The sequence below is a fragment of the Perognathus longimembris genome, chromosome 23 (genome assembly GCF_023159225.1).
Source record: "Perognathus longimembris pacificus isolate PPM17 chromosome 23, ASM2315922v1, whole genome shotgun sequence".
NCBI classification, from domain to species: domain Eukaryota; kingdom Metazoa; phylum Chordata; class Mammalia; order Rodentia; family Heteromyidae; genus Perognathus; species Perognathus longimembris.
Genome location: NC_063183.1, coordinates 2089802 through 2102289, shown reverse-complemented (window position 1 = coordinate 2102289; position 12488 = coordinate 2089802). Strand labels below are relative to the sequence as shown.

At 49.9% G+C, this 12488-nt stretch overlaps 1 protein-coding gene across 2 annotated transcripts in view; it reads right to left on the bottom strand.

Annotated features, from left to right (window-relative positions):
* Positions 1-11706, bottom strand: part of Eef2k (eukaryotic elongation factor 2 kinase) — a 63183-nt gene extending 51477 nt beyond the window's left edge. Inside the window, exon 1 of one of the 2 annotated variants that reach the window (XM_048331673.1) lies at positions 11493-11706. The gene's annotated coding sequence lies outside the window, so the exon portion shown is untranslated. The remainder of the gene's footprint in view (positions 1-11492) is intronic. The other variant, XM_048331671.1, reaches the window with a different exon arrangement.
* Between the last annotated feature and the right edge of the window lie 782 nt (positions 11707-12488).

Genomic DNA, 12488 nt, shown 5'->3' with positions numbered 1-12488 from the left:
TTCCCAAGGAGCAAGGATTATAGGTATGCCAGCTGCTTGCATTTTTTTGCTCAGGAGAAAATGAGGCTGGGGGGCTGCGGATATGGCCTAGTGGCAAGAGTGCCTGCCTCATATACATGAGGCCCTGGGTTCGATTCCCCAGCACCACATATACAGAAAAGGCCAGAAGTGGCGCTGTGGCTCAAGTGGCAGAGTGCTAGCCTTGAGCAAAAAGAAGCCAGGGACAGTGCTCAGGCCCTGAGTCCAAGCCCCAGGACTGGCCAAAAAAAAAAAAAAAAGAAAATGAGGCTGGGAACTGGTGGTTCATGTCTTAATCCTAGCTATTCAGGAGGTTGAGATCTGAGAATCACAGTTTAAAGCTAGAGCAGAAAAGTCTTTGAAATTCTTATCTCCAATGAACCGGCAAAAAGCCAGAAGTGGCAGTATGGCTCAAGTGGCAAAGCACCAGCCTTGAGTGAAAAAGCAGAGTAAGAGCTGGAGGGCCTGAATTCAAGCCACAGTACTGGCACAAAAAACTCAAAATGACAACTCATGCTGGGGTCCAAGGTGGCCTGTAAACAGCCGCCCAGGGCGGCCCCATCAGCTGGTCTCCCAGGGTGGCCTTTACAGATTTGGGGGCCACTTCTGCCTAGCCTACCAGCTCCCATCACTGCCAAGTGCAAGGAGGCATCAAGTGCTCAGTGGCAGTGGGGCGGCCAGTCCTTCACGTGTGTTGTCTTATTTCTGTAAAAATCACGTTACTGTGAGGCTCAGGAGAGCCCGGGCCTCTCTTGCTTTCCTGTCACCCCCTGCAACACTGGAGTCTCCCCTTCATTCTATCTCAGCCTACCCTGGAGACTTGCCAGAGTCTGACAGGACTTGAAAGCTACCAGAGGGGGACAGGGCTGGAAGGTTGGGGGGAGTGGGGGAGGCAGAAGTGGAGGCAAAGCCTTAGTCTTCCCACTAGGAGATTAGAGAAACACAGGCTTGAGTGGCCTATAAGCAGAAAGATCAGAGATCAAGGCCAGCCTGGACTACATAGAAAAATGTGCCTTACAACACCACACACACACACACACACACACACACACACACACACACACGCACGCGCGTCCAATGTACTGGCTGACAGTTTGTGCTCTGCAGCCTGGCTCCTCTGATAAGAGCAGACTTTGTTCTAAACAGTAGACCAGTGGAGGCTGTGACCACTGGGGATCTGTACCTAATGGGGCACAGCTCAGCAGATGCTAATCCTAGCTTTCTTTGTTTTGTGCCATTCCTGGGGCTTGAACTCAGGGCCTGGACACTGTCCTTGGCTTTTTTGTTGTTGTTATTGGTCGTGGGGCTTTAACTCACTGTCTAGGCGCTGTCCCTGAGCTTTTCTGCTCAAGGCTAATGCTCTACCACCTTTGAGCCACAGCTCCACTCCTGGTTTTCTGGTGGCTTAATGGAGATAAGAGTCTCATGGACTTTCCTGCCTGTGCTGGCTTTGAACTACGATCCTCAGATCTTAGCCTCTTGAGTAGCTAGGATTACAGGCGTGAGCCACCAGTGCCTGGCATCCCTTTGCTTTTTTGCTCAAGGCTCTACCACTTGAGCCACAGTTTCACATCTGGCTTTTTGGTGGTTAATTGGAAATAAGAGTCTCATGGACTTTCCTGCCCAGACTGGCTTTGAACTGTGATCCTCAGAGCTCAGCATTCTGAGTAGCTGTGATTACAGGCATGATCCATCAGCACCCAGATTTGTGTGTGTGTGTGTGTGTGTGTGTGTGTGTGTGTGTGTGTGTGTGTGCATGCCAGTACTGGGACTTGAACTTGGGGCCTCATGCTCTCCCTTGTTTTTTCACTCAAGGCTGGCAGTCTAACACTTGAACCACAGCTCCACTTCTGGCTTTTTTTGTGGTCAGTTGGAGATAAAAGTCCCATGGACTTTCCTCCCAGGCTAGCTTTGAACCATGATCCTTCCAGGCCAATCAATGTCTTGCTGCTCTGCACTTTATGTGTTTAAGGTGGTACAGCATCAAGCCTTCAGCTAAGTACTCAGGTTAGTGTCTCATTCATGTCTGCACCCTAGCCTTCAGTAGATAGATGTTCAAAGGTAAACACTTAAACTATTAAGAGAAATGGTACTTCATGTCAGAACACAAGGAGAGGTGTCCAGTGGCTCTTGCCCTCTGATCCTTCCTCCCTGACGTTTCAGGCTGCCTACCTCCGAGAGGCCCAGAACCAGTTACCACGCTGCAGGGCCAAGCTCGCCTCCCCTCCCTGGCTGCACACTCTGTACCTCTTGCCCCAATGCCTCCTTTCCCACTCAAGGGCAAACCTGTCTGTTCCTGTAAGATTCAGTCCAATTCTGATTTACTCCTGAAAGCCTGCCCCAGGACATTTCCTCCCCTATTAAAACAGCAGACAGCAGAGTCCCAGCCCAGGGGGCTGTTCAAAAGATTCAGTGCACCAGGCCTCTGGTGCTTGGCACAGACAGTACTTGAACATATATTAGCTGCTATTACACAACAACAACACACACACACACACACATCCAAAGCACTTTGTTCCTCTCAGGCTTTCTTCCCCTCTTCTTTTCGTGTGTGTGTGTGTGTGTGTGTGTGTGTGTGTGTGTGTGTATTCAGGCACAGGGACTTGAACTGAAGGCATTATGCTCTCACTGGGCTCTTTACCTCAAGGCTGGCACTCTACCACTTATTAATGGTTAGCTGGAGACAAATCTCACAAGCTTTTCTGCCTAGGCTGGCTTGGAACTTGGATCCTCATCTCTGCCTCCGGAGTAGCTAGGACTACAGGCGTGAGTGAGCTACCAGCATACAGTCCAGGTGTTCAGTAAGCATTTCTGTTGCCCAGAGCAGTCTGAGTGGCCAGCAGAATAACAGCCCCTCTGGAGACGCACACCTCCCAACCCTTGGAGTCTACAAATATGCGACCTTTTATGGCAACAGGGACTTGGCAGAGGTGATTAATAAGAAAGTCATACTGGATTGGCTTGTCATTACATTGCAAAGAAAGGCAACCGGAAGATCTCAGGGAGAAGAGAAGGCCAAGAGAAGGGCCAGGCGATAGACACAGAGGGAGACATGGGGCTATAGTGAGAACATTAGCCAGTGGGAAATCCCGTGCCAGACATGCACAAGGCACTGAGTTTACCCCTAGTGCCAGAACCAAAAACCAAACCAGACCAAACTGGGAAGGTGTGAAGTTGCCAGACTGCAGCTGTGAAGGAATGGGAGGCCAAGAGCCCAGGATGCCAGAGGAGCTAGAAAAGGTAGGGAAGTAGGCTAGCTGTGGTCGATCACACCTGTACTCCCAGCTACTGAGGAAGCAGAAACAAGGAGAATCAAGAGCTGAGGTCAGCTAGGGCAAAAATTTGGTGAGACTCCCCCATGTGAATCAGTAAGCTGGTACTGATGGCATGCATGCGTAATCCCAGCTATGCAAGGGGGCATTAAATAGGAAGAACCTAGTCCAGACTGGCCTGCCAAAGTCTCAGGATTATATCAAAAAACCCATTCAGACAAAAAGATCTGGGGGCATAAATCAAATGGTAGAGTGCAGACCTAGCAAGTATGAGGACCTGAGCTCAAACCACAGTCAGACACACACACAGACACACACACACACACACACATACACACACACATACACACACACACACACTCATAAGAGCTTCTCAAAAGGAATACAACCCCACTGACATTTTTACTTTAGAACTTCTGCCCCCAGAACTATAACACAGTAACTTTGTGCTGTCTTAATCTACTGTTAATTTACTAAACTTGCCCTGCCCTAGCCTCAAGTGGCCAAAGTTTATAATCCCACAATCCTAGCTACCCAGTAGGTTTCCATCTAAGGATAAGCAATTCAGAGTCAGCCCAAATCTGAGGATTCTTATCACCAAATAACCAGCAAAAAGCCAGAAATGGAGGTATAGTTTAAGTGGTAGGGCACAAGCCTTGAGCCACAAAATCTAAGTGAAAGAGAGGCTAAATTCAAGCCCCAGTATGGACAACAACAACAAAAAAAGCGCAAAAAACTAACAAACAAAATCTAACGCAACCTGTCCTAAATGGGTCATAATTGGAGGCAATTTTGCTCCCTCAAAGGGCAATCGACACCAGAGGCTCACACCTGTAATCCTAGCTAATGAGGAGGCTGAGATCTGAGGACTGAAGTTCCAAGCCAGCCTGGATAGGAAAGTCCATGAGACTCTGATTTCCAATTAACCACCAAAAAATGCTGTGGTACAAGTGGTAGAACACTAGCTTTGAGGAAAAGAAGCTCAGGGACAGCACCTAGGTCTTGAGTTCAAGCCCTAGGATGGACGGACGGACGGACGGACGGACACACACACACACACACACACACACACACACACACACACACCCCTGCATCCAAGTTAGCAGAAGCTCAGGGACAGCACCTAGGTCTTGAGTTCAAGCCCTAGGATGGACGGACGGACGGACACACACACACACACACACACACACACACACACACACTGCATCCAAGTTAGCAGAAGCTCAGGGACAGCACCTAGGTCTTGAGTTCAAGCCCTAGGATGGACGGACGGACACACACACACACACACACACACACACACACACACACACACACACCTGCATCCAAGTTAGCAGAAGCTCAGGGACAGCACCTAGGTCTTGAGTTCAAGCCCTAGGACGGACGGACGGACGGGCACGCGCGCACACACACACACACCCTGCATCCAAGTTAGCATTTCTCTAGCCTCAGGTCCTCCGCTCCTCCCACTAGCCCCCAGATCCACCCATATCTAATGAGCCACTCCTACTCACTACCTAACTACTTCCCCTTTACCCCCAGAGAGAGAAGCTGCTACCTGGATAAGGTGCAGACGCCATGTAGCTCCCTCTCCCGTGGGAACTATGGCCGCCCTAATAAACCTCCTTATGAACCTTCTTCTCCTGCCTGTGATTATCTCCGCATGGTCCTTTGGGATGGCCGAGACCTATGCTTTCAGTCCAAACCCTGAGTTTAAGCCTTCATTCTATCAAAATAGATAAAAATAAAATAAAAACACAGAACATCGCACCACAATGAAGAATTATCAGATTATGGAATGGAAATATCCACAGTGTAAGTAGCCTGGGCAGCCCTTCCAGTGGAAGGTCAGGAGCTTTTCCTACCCCCTCTCTTTCCTCTCCTCCTTAAGAACCAATCTCCACCCCTCACATAGAGACAGAGAAATGAAGTCCTGACTGGTGCAAACAGCAACCTGCTATGGAAACCCCACAACAGAGGCAACAGTGGCTCTGCTGAAACACTCACAAAAATGTCACCCACCATACTTGGTTCACATAACATTGTTTCAGAAATTAGAAAACTGTGCAGAAAGGATTGTAATTAGAGCTTCAGTTAGCAAAACGAAATGCACAAAAGTGCTTTGAACATTAATTTTTCCCCCCTCAGAATTAAATCTGTCAAGTAGGGTGCTGGTGCCTCATGCCTTGTTTCAGGATCTGGAGGCTGAGATCCAAAAGATGAATGTTTGAAGCCAGGCCAGGGAGAAAAAGTCTGTGAGACTCTGTCTCCAAAATAGCCAGCCAAAATAAGCAAATAACCAGCAAAAAGCTGGGCTGGAGGCACAGCTCAAGGGACCAGCTGAACAAGCACGCTGAGTGGGGATGAGGCCCTGAGTTCACACTGAAGTGCCGGCTGGCACTCAGTCACTCTGAGGTTTTTAATAGTGCCCTCACAGTTTTCTTTGGCTTCATGCAGTACACTGGTAAAATGACAAGGACAAAAAGGAAAATAATTGTAAAAGAAAAAAACGGTACAACATGCAAAGTTTGAAAAGCTCTTGAGGTATATTTCATATTATTACCAAGAGTTGGCCTATCTGTTTATATCTCTGCATACTTTACCTATTTTTGGAATTTTCAGAAATGTACACTCTTTAAGTTCTTCTGAGAACTCAACAACTAATGATACTTTTCTGGTTGAAACATTCCATATTTTAGAAATATAAAAGGTGCTGGTGGCTCACACCTGTAATTCTAGCTACTCAGGAGGCTGAGATCCAGAGATCGTGATTCAAAGCCAGACATTTACCTCCAATTAACCACTAGAAACAGGAAGTGGCACTGTGGTTCAAAGTAGTAGAGCACTGGCCTTGAGTGAAAAAACTCAGAGACAGCAGCCAAGCCCTGAGTTCAAGCCTCATGACCAACAAAAAACAAAAACAAACCCTTTTAGTCCTCTGCTAAACACTGTCTGCGTGTCCCCCAGACATAGTGCCCAACAATAGGTCAGATCAGGGGTGTTGTCCCCTACTGCACAATGAATTGTGTTTGCACCACCCTCTCAGTGGTCAGACCACGTGAGCATGTGAAACAAACAAGGGTCTGCATCTAACACCTCTTCTAGTCCCAGCCCAGAATGTAACACACACCTAGACATTTCATGGATGGATGGATGGATAAAAGCTGGGAGAATGGGCATAGGGGGAGCAAAAGGACTTCTGGGTCATCATCAGGGGTCCCAGCTGAGACCCTGCATGGAAAAGCCAAAACCTAGACCATGGAGAATGTAGAAAGCATCACAACCAAGACTAGGTCACCTAAGATTGTTAGGATAAACAGATTTGAGTTCAAGTTCCAGCTCGTCCCTTATAGCTAAGCAATGCTGGGCAAATTATTTCACCTCTCTGAACCTCAACCTTCTCACCTGTAAAATTCTTTCATTTAATAGGTGGAGCTGAGAGAGAGAGCACGGTGGGAAAGAATTGAGGAAATTGGCTAGGAAACGCCACCATGGCAAACACAGTCAACAATCCACCATGAATGCGTGTTCCTCTAACCCAGAATACACTTCCCAGCATCCTCTACACCTCAGCAGGGCTACACGACCCATTTTGGCAATAGAGTTGCACAGAAATAATGGTTCTGTTGAGTTCTGGTGGCTCATACCACTAATCCTAGTTAATACTCATGAGGCTGAGATTTTAGGATGAAGGTTCAAAGCCAGCCTAGGTAAGAAAATCCATGAGCAGAGGTGTGGCTCAAGTGGGAGAGCACTAGCCTTGAGTGGAAAAGCTAAGGGATACCACCCAGGACTAAGTATGAGAGAGAGAAAAGAGGGGAGATGAGAGAGAAGAGGAGGGGAAAAGAGGAGAGGACCAGCTTCCAGGCCCACCAGCAGCCCACTTCAAAGGCCTTGGTCACCTGGCCTCCCCTGTGGTCCTGCCCAGAGCAGATCCTCCCCTCTGTAGCTGTCCTGGGTTTCCACGCAGCATCCCTCTCCCCTGTCTGGCTCCTAGGCTCCCTCCCTTCGGTCTCCTGGCCAGTTCATCAGCTCAGCCATCAGGCCTCAGTTTAGAGGCTCCTCCAAGGAGCCTCCCCTGAATCCCAGGCTGCAGGCATTCCATTGTATTCATTCCATTGTATAGAAAGGGAAACAGGGAGAGAGAGGTTTAATGATTTGCTCCATATCAAATATATAAAAGGCAGGCGACTTAGATTTGAAAGTAGCCTGACCAAATCCAGGGCTTTTCATGTGATCACTTCCTGAGCCAGTGGGTCTGAAAGCCTAAATCATGATCCAGGGACTCCAGCAGAAGCTTTCTGAAATTAGTTAGAAATGCAAATTCCCAAGCCAGGCACTGGTGGCTAACTTCCTGTAATCCTAGCTACTCAGGAGGCTGGGATCTGACAGTCATGGTTTGAAAGCCAGCCTCAGGAGACAAATCCCAGACTCTTATCTCCAATAAACCAGTAAAAAAGCTGGAAGTGGAGCTGTGGCTCAAGTGGCCCTGAGAGAAAAAGCCAAGGGAGAGCCTGTGCTCAAATCCCAGTATAAGAAAGAGGGTGGAAAGAGGAAGAATGGAAGGGAAAGCAATGCAAATCCCCAGAGCCTCACTCCAGACCTCAGGAATCAAACTCTAGGGTGAGCCAACAATGGAGGGAGATGTTAGATGAGCCTCCTGACATTGCCTTTTAGCCCCCCTGCTTGTAGCCACTTTCTGTGGCTACCAAGTCTAGGAAGGCAAACAGCTGGAGGGGGGAATGCAGGCCATGGCTGACTTCCCAGCCCTTGGAATCTCTAGGACTTCCACAGCTTGGGGCAAAGGGGGCCTTAAGACCTGAGCTCAGCGCAGGAGTATCACAATACCAGACTTCAAGCTCTATTACAGAGCCATCATAACAAAAACAGCCTGTTACTGGCATAAAAACAGACCTGAAGACCAGTGGAATAGGATAGAAGACCCAGAAATAAATCCGCATACTTACAGTCACCTGATATTTGACAAAGGAGCTAAAGACATACAATGGAAAAAACATAGCCTTTTCAACTACTGGTGCTGGGAAAACTCAGCCACATGCAGAAAACTCAAAGTGGACCCTGGCCTATTGTCATGCAACAAGATCAACTCAAAATGGATTAAGGACCTCAACATCAGACCTGAAACCCTGAAACTACTGAAGGACAGAGTAGGAAAGACACTAGAACTTATAGGCACAGGAAGGAACTTCCTGAACAGAGTCCCAGGGGCACAAGAGACAGGGGAGAGACTCGACAAATGGGACTACTACAAAATAAAAAAGTTTTGGCACAGCTGAAGACATAGCCACTAAACTAGAAAGACCACCAACCACATGGGAAAGGATCTTCACCAGCACAGCAACAGATAAAGGCCTAATACCTGTCATCTACAGAGAACTCAAGAAACTAACCTCCTCCAAACCCACTAAACCAATTATTAAATGGGCAAAGGAGCTAAAGAGAGACTTCACAGTAGAAGAAATAAAAATGGCAAAGAAACACATGAGGAAATGTTCAACATCCCTGGTAGTAAAGGAAATGCAAATAAAAACAACCCTGAGATACCACCTTACTCCAGTTAGAATGGCCTATACTCTGAACTCAGGCAACAACAAATGCTGAAGAGGAAAGAGGAAGCCTTCTCCACTGTTGGTGGGAGTGCAAACTAGTACAACCACTTTGGAGAACTGTATGGAGGTTCCTCAAAAAGCTCAGCATACCCTATGACCCAGCCATACCACTCCTAGGCATCTGTCCTGAACAGGATACCATAAAAACATCTGCACATCCATGTTCATTGCTGCACAATTCACAATAGCCAAAATATGGAAACAACCCAGATGCCCTACTACAAATGAATGGATCCAAAAAAATGTGGTACCTGTATACAATGGAATACTACATAGCAATTAGGAATGATAAAATAATGGTATTTGCAGGGGAATGGTCAGATTTTGAACAAATAATGTTGAGCAAGACAAGCCTAGAATACAGAGAACAAAGGCTCATGGTCTCCTTAATATATTATTTGGGGAGGGTGGAGGGGGAGGGGAAGAAGAGCAGAGACCAGACCAGGTCTGCAAAATAACAAACTTCTTTTCAAATGGTATTTCCACATTTTTCAGTCAGCAACTTTGCATTATGTATCTAAAACCAAACAACTACTAAACAAACATAAAAAGGTCTAGGATAGACCTATCAGAGGATCACAATAGCTCAACAGCTATGTACATATGATTATATAAGATGAGGATAAACAAGAAGAACTCCAAGAGAAGGACACAGGAGGACTTTATTGTTGTTGTTACGTTTAATGTTCTAGGTGAATTTCCTTTAGCATACCCCACATGGACACTGTATATGATTTTGGTACACTGGATATTGTATATATGCTTACCTGAACTAGGGAAGAGAAAGAAAAATGATGGAGGGTGTAACAAATATGACAAGAAATGTACTCACTACCTTATGTAACTGTATCCCCTCTGTACATCACCTTGACAATAAAATGTAATAAAAAAAAATTAAATAAATACAGCCAAAGTGAAAAAAATAAAAAAAGACCTGAACGTCTGCCTTATCTCAGTGTGTTAAGGACTGGCCTCTTCAGATCCTTTCTGTGCTCATGACCCTGGCCACATGCCTTTCCAACCACACTCTAAGAGGAAAACATCCATCCTCCCAGGTGTGGACACTGCCTACACCTTAACCAAGGCCTCCTTCACTCCACCGGGATAACTGCCGCTGCCTCAGCAGAACTTGTCCCCCTTCCAACAAAACCTCTTAGCTTTCTGTTTTGTGCCAGCATTGGGTGCTGGTCTGAGCTATGTCATTCAAGGCAATAGCTAGTGCTCCACCACTTGAGCCGCATCATCTCCACTTACAGATCTTTTTGTTAATTGGAGGTAAGAGTCTCAAGGACTTTCCTGCCCAGGCTGGCTTCCAATCTCGATCCTCAGATCTCCGCCTCCCGAGTAGCTAGGATTACAGCTGTGTTCCACTGGCACGCAGCTAAAACCTCTTAGTTTTTTCATCAGTCCAGCCAGCCACTTCTAGTTTGCCTCTAGAGCTGATCTTGAAACTTTTCTGCCTCGGATATAAGATCTGGGCAGAGCTTGTCCAACTCTTCAAAACAAAACAATAAAGCAAACCACCAATGGCGAGCCCTAGTGAGGAAATCTGTTTCTGTTTGGCCTCTTTTCTCCATGCTGCTCCCAGAGTGTTGGCAACCAGCTGCTAGTAGCCCTGCCCAGGGCTAGACTTTTTCTTTGGGGTTTGTGGCCAGGTGCAGAATAAGCAGAGAAAGACACCGCCCGTTTTCGGGGTGGAACAGCCCGTCCTGAGGCCGCAGCCAACCAGCCTTCAGCACAAACCTTCCATGGAGTTTCTGGAAGCCCCATTCTTTCCAGCAGACGGCCCAGGACCGGCGGGCACACTGGAGGGAGGACCCAGGCTGCTCCAGCTCCGGGCTGGGATCTCCTCCACGCCCAGGAGTCCCGGGCAGAAAAGGAAGAGCCACGGGGAGGTTTCTGGGTTCTTGGGCATCCCTGCCCACACCTTCCCCAGGAGGCCTTCCCAGTCAGCCCGCACCCCACCGCTCCACACACCGTCGGCTGCAGCCCGCCTCGCATCCCCACCCGCCCGTCTTCTGCCGGCGGGCGGCTGCCGGGGGTCCGAGGGGCCACTCGGCCTCGGTTTCCCACTCTGTGAAGCCCGCTTCCGTGGGCGCAGCGCCGGCCCCGGAGGCCAGGCTTGGAGCGGGCGGCTCCTCCCCGGGGTACCCACCACGGGTCCCCGCGAACACCGGGACATCACGGCGGATCCCCGCCGGGCTCACCCGGAGCCCCCGCCCCGTCTCGCCCGGACGCGGGACGCACGTGTCCCGGCGCCCGCCGACCCCAAGTCCGCCGCCGAGCGGGGCCGGGCGTGTGCCGAGTGCGGGAATCCCGGGCAGGCCTACGGGGTCGGGGTCCCCGGGCAGGTCTTGGGGTCGGGGTGAGGGGTCTGGGGCCGGGGTCTCCGGGAAGGCCTCGGGGTCGGGGGCCCCGGGCAGGCCTACAGGGTCGGGATGAGGGATCGGGGTACCCAGGCAGGCCTCGGGGTCCTGAGCCCCGACGTCGCCGCTCACCGTCCCCCGCCTTTTTGGTAGATTCCCCCGGGCCCCGCCTCGGGCCCGCAGCCCGCAGCCCGCCGCGCACCTACCTCCCGCGGGAGCACCGGCGGGGCGGCGGCGGTCAGCGGTCCTGAGGTCCGCAGGGGCCGGCGCAGGCTCGAGGCCCCAAGGTCCAGGTGCAGGGCGGGCGGCCTGGGCGTGTTGGAGAACGGCGGGTGGGTACGGTGCTCCGAGGAGCCTGCGCAGGGCCGGGGCGGCGGCCGGGGTCGACAGCCTGCGAGGCGGGACTGAGCAGCGGCGGCGCGGGCGTCGGGTCCCGCAGGAGCGGAGCGGAGAGCGGCGGGGGCGGGGCGGCGGCGTGGCACGGGAGCGGGCGGCGCGGGGCTCGCGGACGCCCCCGGGTGGCCAGGGCGGCACCTGCAGCCGCCTCGCGGAGCCGCTGCGGCCCGCGGCTGACGCGCACGCGCGCATTCTCCCCTCCCCCCCCCCGGCCCCCCGCACGCGCATGCGCCCAGGGACACCACCTGCGGAAGGCACCCACAGCTGCCGGTCTGCGAGAGTCTCTATACATACTGAGATCATGGCATCCGGAACGCCGCTGTTCCTAACTTCTGCCAGTGAGAACTGGGAATTGGGAATTCCGGGATCACTGCAGTGATTCCTCTAGAAAACATGGGTGCTTCAGGCTTTGTCTTGAATGGAATATCTTTCCCAACCCTAAATGTAAAGATGCTGTGCTATCATTTTTAAGCCATGCAAATAAGAGTCCTAAACTGTGGACTTGAAGGTAGGTATGTAAATAGTTTTAACCAGTATTTCTTGGAAATAAAATAATCGTATAAAATGAACCAATATGCTGTTTTCTTCGCAGGTTAAATACTGGGAAATACATTTAAAAATTTTTATTTATGTGGTGCTGAGGAACCAAACTCAGGGCCTCATGCATATTAGGCAAGGACTCCACCACTAAGCCACATTCCCAGCCTGGAAACACATTTTTGAAGTAAACTTAAAAAAAAAAAATTCCCCCAAGCACTGTCTTGTCTTGGACAAGGTATTGTACTCCTAACTCTGAACCCAGGGTC